Genomic DNA, 10,888 nt, shown 5'->3' with positions numbered 1-10,888 from the left:
CGATAAGAATAACAGACATCTTTTCTGTAGAAGACCTGATTCTGATATCATGATGAAAATTCATCATATGAATAAGAAAGAATCTTTTTTTGCATGAACTAAATTCCAGCATAACTGTGTTTCTTCCACATTCAGTGTATACTAACTCTATACACATGCCCAACCAATCCAAATTAATTTGCACACATGTGACATTAATATTGTAAAAAATTGAGCACAGCACGTGACATAATGAAGGAAAAACCCTTCCAAAATTTTGCTTTTCTTGTCCACCCAGAGCAGGATGTTTCTCATTACAGAGTATGAACCAGGAATCTTTTCTTTCTTGTGAATAATAAATAGAATCATGGAAACTAAAAAGAACATGATGGGCTTCTGCAATTGGAGCTGACATTTATTTAGCAGAAGTAAAATTATTTTAAAAAATCAATATGCTTCGTGAAAATTTCCATATTTTTAATTCTCTTGCAACAGATAATTAGCTCATATATTTAAATTAGCCTGCTGAATTTTATCCAGCAATTATTTTTAAGGCATTCATGTTGTTAATTTATTCTTACATTAGTCCAGCCACTACTGCAGTATACACAGAGCAGCCTTCCTCCCCCTTAAAAAGCTGTTGAGGGCCACATTTCCAGCCAAATGACCTGAAAAGTTCCCTATCAGTATATCACCTTGAGAGTAACTTTTTAACCTGGGGTGTGGGGGATGAGTAGAAAATGAGAGGAGGAGGAGACAGAAAGGCAAGGGGCCAAGGGAGGACTTGGAATTGGGAAATTTCCTTGGGCCTCACCTAATCACCTGTCGATGACTTTTGGTTTGTTTCTTCCTTGTCAAATGGGAATACAATGTGTGATGGGAAAGCTTTACCAGACTGGAAGCACTGGGAGGGAAGGAAGAGAACATCAGGTGTAAGATACAGCGTTTTTCCCTTAAGAGCCAAGTTAAAAGTCAATGTCTTTTAAATAAAAATACCTTATCTGGAAAGAAGGGTGGGCAAATTTTGAATAACTTGTTTGACGCATTTACAGGAGCATCCTATGTGGGAAAAAGTACCTTCTCACTGCGGTGTTGACCTTGCCCTTCAGTCCTGCATTTGGTTGCAAGTTGCTGAAAAACTAATTACGGATATTTACAAATATTATGCAATGTTTTATTCACATTTAAAGGAGTCTCCTCTCTTTTCCATTTTCCTCTTTATTTTCCTATCTTTAATGAACTACAAGTCCTCTTTCCTTATTACTTTGCTTCCTTTATTTTCTGTGCTTCTCTTTCCCTCCTCTTAGAGTTTGCTTTCTTTTCCTTTTCTCTTTTTGGTCAGTCCTTCAGAAACTTCACCCAACCACAATCCCTTCTCAAATGAGAACCTTCTTGCTGTCACATTTTCAGTAGGCAGTACACATCATGAATGTGTGTACAGTAAGGGAGGGAGGGCAAGATTGTTTACTTTCTCAGAAGGCTAAACATCTTGGCTGGAGTCCTTGACTACATGCTTAAGGGCACAGACAGAAAGGACAAAGGGCAACAGAAAATGCTCTTGCCACTGTGATTTGCATTTCAGCTCAATTTTACCCTGCTTTAAAGAGTCTCATTTGAATACACAGTACATTAGCTTCACTCCTGCTTTGGATCCAATATGGGAAAATACATTCATAGCTCAGTAACCTCTCCGCCATCTAGTCCAGACAGTTGGGGAGAGTGTGGGGAGGGAAATCCAACAACTACAGAGAAATTGTATTTCAAATGAATGTATTTTCATCAACTGCCCATGTATCCCTCAGCTGCACTCTGATAGGAGATTTGCATATTTTTTCTTACTAATGGAAATAAATATAGGTTGAAGATTTTGTTTTGGCCATTTTCAAATACTTCTTTGCCCCTTGTGACTTCACAAGCTTGGGGGCTTCTAAATATGCGATGGGAAGAAATAGCTTGTTAGACTAAAGGAAATCAGAAGAATTTTAGATGACATATCTACCATTATCATCCAACTACAAATTGCCTCCAGAATACTCTCTGGCAAAAATTAATAAGAAGATTTATAATGTAAGGATATGTGAATGCAGTCACGTAAAGGACCACTGATCTAAACCAAATCAGCCTGCAGAGAGCCCTAAATTATGTACGAGGTTGAAATGGCACTAATGCATGTAGTCCATTCCCTTTCTTTTCAGTCCATAAGAATTCTTTTGTACCTTGGGATCTTTGTGTGTGTTTTCTTAACCCCTCATTTTCTTTTAGCCTGGGAATCAAGAGACTAAATTGAGTCTGTTTAAGAGCATAAGAATAGCATTATCATATATCTGAATGTTTCTGTAACAGTCCTTTAGCTATCTAATTAATGCCTACATAAGTGAAGGTAATAATAATGATGTGATAATACTGATTTTTTTTAAACAAACATATCAGAACTTTTATATATAGTCCATACTTTTACATATCTATGCCTTAAAAGTAGTCACCTTGGGAGACTAAGTTTTTGTCATTTTGGCTTTTAGTTTTCAATAATGTTTTTGTTGTTTTGTTTTGTTTTAAGGCCATGGTTGGAATTGCTTCTAATGCCTACAGTATTTTCTATTGACTATCATCAAGGAGGAAAATCTTTGTTATTTGAGGGTAGATTTGAATTTTGCAATATTCAAATATTATCTGGATCCAGGGTCACTAGTGAATGAGCAGCTAAGGGCAAATTTAATTAAGATCTTTCCCCATAAATGTAGCTGGGACAATGCAAATGTCTACTGAGCTTAGTTAAGTTCCTGCTGGAAAATGCAAGATACGTAAATATTCACACTCACTGTGTCTGACAATCTTCCATGCCTTTAATCAAAGAGTTGTTGCATTAGAAGAAACCTTAGTGATTATGAAATCCAACCCATTATTTGAGGGAAATAAAGACAGAATGGACCAAGGACAGCAGAAAATGCTCTTTCCACTGTGATTTGGCAAGATGGCCATAATGGTAGGTATTTTACTTAAAAGAATGTTTTGTTCTTGATTGTAGAAGCTTAAGTAATTATAGTTTTGTTTATAGTTCCTAAATATTGTGACTATTTAAATAGTGCTTATTTTTTATGTGGCCAGCTTGATTGTGTTTGTATTTGTAGGACATAAATACACGTAATTCCCTTATTTTGGGAATTACCTTTCTCCACCTCCATATCTGATGCCTAAAGTCACTAAAGTGGAATGCTGTCATCCACGTTGGGACTATAACAGGTGCTCTTGGAGATGGCCAATTAGGCCACTGGTAATACCTGACCCAAGGTAAGCCAATCAAATCCTCTCTTCTGGAAATTTGGAATTGGTACTTCATCAGGCAGTATGTTGGATCTATAACATACAGAGTAGGGAACTAAAGTTTTCAGCACTTTTCCATGTCCACTGAGTGTGGAAGGCTAGTAAAATAGGGAATCAATAGACAGATCTGAAACCTGCCCCCCAAAAAACACACGTGGACATCGATACCCCCATGATGACTGCTGGAAGACCCTCACGAGAACTCCCATTCGGAACAAGATTTCCTCCACAAGTCAAAAGAAGCCTGGATATTCTCCAGGAAACTTATCATTGGACCCTTCCTGGGTATTGACAGGTGGGGTCATCAATCAAACCATCAAAGAGCTGGAATTTCTACCCTGCCCATTAGCAAAGGGGCAGAATAACGAACGGTTTAAAAGACAAGCAGAGAGTGAACCCGCCCTGTCCCTGTGCCTGTTCCTGCCCCATTCCTGCTCTTGCCTTCTGCACCCTGCTCTCACTGCCTCCCCACCCCCCACCATGATGGGTGTGCAAATAAAACCTGGGCATTTGTAATCTGTAATGGGGAATTATAGTCTGTAAATCAGCTCTTTATCACTTTTCAGACCCTCCTCCCTACCTGGAACCCATGCTCCCATTTCTCTTTCCTCCCTTCCTTAATAAAGTACTGGGCTAACTAATCTGGCTTGTTCTTGAAATGCATTTCTCATAGCTTAGCCAAGAACCTAGAAAAAAATCTGGTTACATGAGGAGGCATAAAATCTGGTCTAAAGAGAAAGAAAAAATAATACGGCAGATATGTAGGAAGCTAATGGGATAAAGGGAGAGGGCATTGTCCATGTCTCTAAAGTCTCCAGTTTCCAGTCAGAGTCCTTCCTGAAGCCTGGTTGCGTGACGGCCCTTAGGTTCCCTAAAATAAAATATTTTAAATATTTTGTTTATTTAATGAGTTAGGTTGAGTTGATTTTGTTACTTGCAACCCACCAGGTTATAGCTAACAGATTATGCATATGTATCAACCCCCAGGAGGGAAATGAATTGGATTACCTTTCTCAGAACCAGTTGTTTTCATCAGCACCTGATAGATTCTGTGAGAGAAATGGGAATGGGACAACGGTCAGTCCTTGCCCCATCTAGAGCTCTTTAGAGAATACGAGGCTTGAGTGGGATACCCTATGTGGTATGGGAGAGCTGAAGTGTCTGGATCATGGCATAACTGATTGATGATCATGGGAAAGGAACGGTTTTGTGTGTGGCCTGCATGGTGTTGTGCAAAATTCCTCATCAGACATTGTCCCAGGGAATCTTGGAAAAGCAAATACAACACTGTCATTTCCCTGTATTCAGCTTAGTTAGCAGCTTAGCCTAGAAGATAAAATCCAAACTCTTAGCAGGCATATAAGAACCAGCATCCTATCTCCATCCTCACCCTTATCTTCCAGCTCATCCAGCCTCATGTTTTATGATCCAGAAACACAAAACTGCTAGTGACCCTGTAGTAGGGTGAATTATGTGCCCCAACAACAGACATGTCCTTCATCTTAATCTGTGTTTCTGTAGGTGTGAACTGGTGTAAATAAGACTTTTTGAAGATGTTATTATTAGTTAAGTGTGGCCAAGTGAATCAGAATGGGTCTTAATCCATATCACTAGAAGCCTTATAAAGAGGACCCATGTGATGGGAAGCAGAGATGAATGCTAAGGAACCCCAAGAATTATAGTAAGCCAGCACCACACCACTACAGACTTTGGGGAGAAAGCATGGCTTTGCTGATACCTTGAATTTTTTTTTCTTTTTTGAGTTAGGCCAGTAATTTATTCAGGTAGCGTGGGAAGAGAAATAGGAGAAAACAACAGAAAATAACAGAGCAGGGTCCCAGGTAGTGAGGAAGGGAATGCAGATGGGTGAAGAAGGCTAATTAATAAGCTACAACTCCCCATTATAAATTATAAGTCCCCAGGGTTACTTGTGTGGCCACATGGCAGAGGGAAAATGGTGACAGCAGCACACAGAGGACAGGACAAGTCCACCAGCAAGAGTAAGGCAAGAGAGCTGATACCTTGATTTTTGAATGTCTAGCCTTGCAAACTGTGAGCCAATAAATTCTTGTTGTTAAGCCATACCACTGCATGGTATTTGTCATAGCAGTCTGGCAAACAAAGATCATTTTTGGTACTAGAAAGTGGGGTGCTGATGTTACAAATACTTTAAAGATGTGGTAACAGCTTTGAAATTGGGTAATCGGTATAGGCTTGGAAGAATTTTGAGGCCCTTGATAGAAAAACTGTAGATATCTTTTAGATTATATCAGTCAAGATATGGACATTAAAGGCATTTCTGTTGAGGGCTCAGAAATAAATGAGAGCTGTAGAAAAAGTTTGTAGCAGTTTAGAGAATAATTCACCATGAACAGAATGTTGGTAGTAATATGGATGCTAAATGTCCTCTTGGTAAGGCTTTTGGAAGGAACAATGAATGTGCTATTGGAAACTAGAAGAAAGGCAATCCTTGTTACAAAGTGGCAGAGAACTTGGTGGAATTGTCTTCTGATGTTGAATGGAAGGCAGAAATTGTAAGCAATGAACGTGAATATTTAAATGAGATTTCCATACTAAACATGGAAGCTGTGGTCTGATTTCTTCTTGCTGCTTTTAGTAAAATTAGCAAGGAAAGATAAACTGAGGACTGAGCTATTAAGCACAAAGGAACCAGCAGCTGATGATTTGGAGAATTCTCAGCCTGCCTAGATGGCATGCTCTGAGACTAGGGCCAAAAGCAGCTCTATCCAGGACCCTCCCAAAAGGTGGAATTCCCAGAGAATGGGACTCTATGTGAGGGTTTACTTGAATCACCCTTTACTAAGGAGACTAGGCAAATAACTTATGGATCCTATAAGCCATCCAAAAGAAAATTGATGCATTTATCTAGGAAATATTTATGGAAAATTCTTTTGTCTTATGACATGGACCCCCTCAAATTATACACAAAACCAACAAGATTTGAAATTTTTGTATGAGCAGAAGCACTATCAACCCAAATGGAAAGATAAAGAATCAAGTTGAAATGAAGGAAAAATGATTGCAAGGTTAGAAGCATAGAAGCAGATTTCTGGAGCAAAGGGATCTCCTTGGGCCAAGAGAAGGGCTTCTGCCCAAGCCTTTGGGTAGGGCAAGTCTTCTACCAGGCACTTGGAGGGTACAATGTTCTTGGTCTCTACCTGTATCTTTCTCTGATTTCTGGCTTCTATGTCTCTGGTTTCTCTAACTGAATCCAAATTTCCTCTTTATAAGGTCTTCAGTTATGTGGATTAAGACTTTTCCTGGGAAATGGATTTGGCTCAACTGATAGATTATCCACCTACCATATGGGAGACCCAGGGTTCAAACCCAGGGCCTCCTGACCCATGTGCAGTGCTGATGCACATAAGAAGTGCCATGCCATGAGGGGTGGCCCCCGCATAGGGGAGCCCCACACGCAAGGAGTGTACCCTGCAAGGAGAGCTGCCCTGCACGGAAAAAGTGCAGCCTGCCCAGGAGTGGCACCGCACATACAGAGAGCTGACACAGCAAGATGATGCAACTAAAAGAGACACAGATTCCTGGTGCCGCTGACAAGAATGCAAGTGGACACAGAAGAACACATAGCAAATGGACACAGCACAGGCAATGGGGTGGGGGGCATGGGTGAAAGGGGAGAGAAATAAATAAATCTTTAAAAAAAAAACAAAACTCACCCTAATTTAGTTTGGTCACACTTAAACAGGATCTCTGAAGATCTTATTCAAAAGGGAGTCCCCATCTTAACAGATATTAACATCTTCAAAGGTTTTATTGACAAATGGATTCATACTCACAGGATTGTGATTTAAGATTTGGACATGTCTTTTGGGGGATATATGATTTAGTCGGCAACAAGTGTCCAGAGTGGTCAACAGGAAGGTCATTGAAGTCCTAAAGACCCATTTGGATTCTTGATTCTAAAATTTAATAGTTATGTGACCTTAGGAAAAATGGACATTTTAGTCCTCAGTGTTCTTAGCTATAAAAGGAGCATCATAAGGGTGCCTATATCATACTGCTGTTGTAAAAACTAAATAATAGTGCATATAGGCAATTTGCATATTGTCTGCACATAATAAGTATCCAGAGAGCAGAGTCACATCTTAACACATTTAATCCAGGCAATTCAGCTCAACAGATCAAGAAAAAGAAAGAGAAATCTTTCTCTAATTTGAGTGATGCCATTTAAACTGTGTGATGCCGTTCCTCTAAACAAGCACACGATCCAGAATAAGCATGAGAAGGGAGAGATGAGTCAGCAGTTTCTTGGACAGTCTCAGCTCCTGCATCCCTCTCATATCATGATAATCTCCCCGCCTCTCAGATGATCATTAAAGTATGTATTTGTTATACACCGCATCCTTTAAATGTAAGCCAGCTGCTTCATCTGGTGCACACATGAAGAAACAGCAGTATGCTCTGATATCAGAAGAACAGCTAGAATCATTAGGCTTATTCAGAGATTTGGTCTCCAGCATGAATCCTTAAGATATTATCCAGGGAAATTTGATAAAATGTGATTTTTGCCTTAAGCTTTGACTTGATATTTTAATTTCCCCATTAGATTCACTGGTATGTTAAATACCACCTTCATCACCATCATCATCATGATCACCAACATCGTCATCATGAATGGCCTATCACAAATCCCTACTGTCCATCTGAAAATCCCCTCTGTTGGCACTGTGCTCAGAGTTCCCCTTAAAAGATTATACATACAGAGCCTCCCTTCTACACACTGTGATCTGACCTGTCCTTAGAACATTGTGGGAAGGGCTGCAGCAAGTCTCCCATACTTAGTGAGACTTGGTCAGCACATACTTAGTGATGAATTTCATGGGCCCAGCCACCCCTCTCAGGGCCTAGGAGGCACTCACCTCAGACACAATTTAAGAGGCTACCCAGACCCCAGTAATCAACATGAATAATATTTTAAAGTAATATTTTTAAAACTAAAAATCAATGCAGAAAATCCATGATATCCATATTTTAATACCAAACAATAGCAAAATGTCAACATGCTCAGTAAATACAGAATCAGTAGCACGGATTTTCCTTTTGCCTCAGACTCTAACATGGCTTGGCCTGGGACTGGCCTCTGCTTCCTGGGCCCTTTCACTCCTTGGCTTATACCCCAAAACTGTGTTGACCCTTTGGAACCCCTCAAGTAAGCTGGAAACCACAAAATTAGCTTGATTTAGTCATCCATATTTCAATGCTTCACAATGACAAATTGTGTTTTTATGTGCCAGTTACTGGAGATATCACAGTGAAAAATCAGGTAAAAACCTTGTTCTGCGGAGCTTACATTTAAATGGGGGAGACAGGCAGTAAGGAAATAAATTAATAAAATATACAGTATGTCAGATGGTGGCGAGATAAATATTGTATGAGCTCACTTACATGAAATAATTAGAGTATGTAAATTCATAGTAAGAAACTGACATATAGGCAGCCAGGGGCCAGGGTGGGCATAGGGAATGGGGAGTTAATGTTTAAATGGTACAGAGTTTCTGTTTCAGGTGATGAAACAGTGTCAGTAATGGATGGTGGTGATGGTAGCAGAACATTTAAACGTAATTAATACCCCTAGCTTTTATATTTGGAAATGATTAAAATGAAGAATTTGGGGAATGGGTGTAGCTCAGTGGTTGAGCTCCTGCTTCCCATGTACAAGGTCCAAAGTTCAATCCCTGGTACCTCCAAATAAAAAAATAAAATAAAAATAAAATAAAATAAAAGGATAATTTTAGTTTGCACATATGTTACCAGAATAAAAAATTTTTGAAAACATAGAACTGTACAACACAAACCGCCAGCAAATCTAATGTAAACTATGGACCATAATAAATAGTATAATTATAATAATATTGTTTCATCAATTGTAACAAAAGTCCCACACTAATGCAAAGTTTAATAACAGGGAAAACTGTGAGTGTGAGGGGCGTATATGGGAACTCTGCACTTTCTGCAGGATTCTTCTGTAAACCTACAACTGCTCTAATATTTTTAAAGTATAATCAATTAATTATAAAGTATGTTAGACGGTGTTGAGTACTTTATGTAAGGAGGAGTGAGAATGATGTGGTGGAACTAACAACTGCGACTTTAAACAGGATGCTCAGGGAAAGCATCCCTGGGAAGGTGGCACTGAACAAAAAAGCCAGCAATGTGGATATTTGGAAGGAAATCAATCCATATAGAAAGACCAGCAAATGCAGAAAGTCTGAGAAGGAGAACGGATGTCACGTTCAAGGAGCCGCAGGCAGACTGGTGTGGCTGGAAAAGAGTGAATGCTGGAGGAAGTAGCGCAAGATGAGGTAAAAAAAAAAAAAAAAAAGTGGGTGGGGAGGGAGAGAGACATGTGAGCTTTGTAAAATGGAAGGATTTTGGCTTTTTAAGGAATGACACTGGAAGTTTTGAGCAGATACATGAAACGATATTAGGTTTAAAAGCATCGCCCTGGCACACGTGTTGAGTATTTACTGTAAGGGGGACGGGCAGTGGACGCAGGGAGATCAGTTAGGAGGCTAAGATAAGTCTAGGGGAGAGCTGATGGGGTTTAGAATAGTTGGTAGCAGTGGAGGTATGAATGTGGGCAGGTTGTGGATGGTTTGAAGGGGAGTCAAGAGGAATTGTGGATGGATTGGATGCAGAGTGGAAGAAAACTGTGGAGTCAAAGATGATACTGAGATTTCAACCTGAGCTACTGGGAGGTGGAAGTTGCCATTGAAGGAGATGATGTGGTGGAGTGGATTGGGGTGTGGGAAGATAAGTTCACTTATGGACTTAAGTATGAGATACTTATTAGATATCCAAGTGAAGATGTCAAAGAGATGGAATATACTGATAAACAAGTCTAGAGGTCAAGGGAGAGTTCTGGGCTTTATCTTTGAAAGTCATTTGCACATAAATGTTATTTTAAAAGAAAAAAAAAATTTTTTTGATGTATGGGGCTTGGGGATTGAATCCCTGACCTGATATGTGGGAAGACGGTGCTCAACCACTGAGTTACACCAACTCCCCCCAGTTGGTTTTTTTTTGTTTTTTGATTTTAGGAGGTTCCAGGAATCAAACTTGGGGCCTTGTATGTGGGAAGCAAGCACTCAACCACTTAAGCTACATCTGCTCCCCTAAATTTTTAAGATTATTGAGGAAGTGACAAAAAAAAAAAAAGAGCAAAGAGTTCTGAGAACTGAGCCCTGGGTGGTGGTCAGGAAGATAAGGAACAAACAGCAAAAGAGATGCAGAAGGATTGGGCAGGAATGTAGAGGAAAGCAAGGCAAGTTCATTTCATAGACACCAAGTGATGAAGTGTCTGGCGCAGTAGAGAATGACCACCTTTGTCAATGCTGAGGATAGGTCAAATAAGATAAAACCTGATCATTAAATTTAGCCAGCATAAATAATTATTTTGAGGAACGTTGCTATAGAGAAAAACAAATGATGGAGGGAGGGCGAAAGATACTAGAATATGCTTGCATGCAGAAGAGAAGCATAACTGATTTTGTTAAGAAAGGACAGAGCATTTCTGGAGCCTTGTTCTTAAAGAGACAGGAAGAGATGG

The sequence above is a fragment of the Dasypus novemcinctus genome, chromosome 7 (assembly GCF_030445035.2).
Source record: "Dasypus novemcinctus isolate mDasNov1 chromosome 7, mDasNov1.1.hap2, whole genome shotgun sequence".
In the NCBI taxonomy this organism is placed as follows: Eukaryota; Metazoa; Chordata; class Mammalia; order Cingulata; family Dasypodidae; genus Dasypus; species Dasypus novemcinctus.
Note: the sequence above shows the minus strand (reverse complement) of the source record.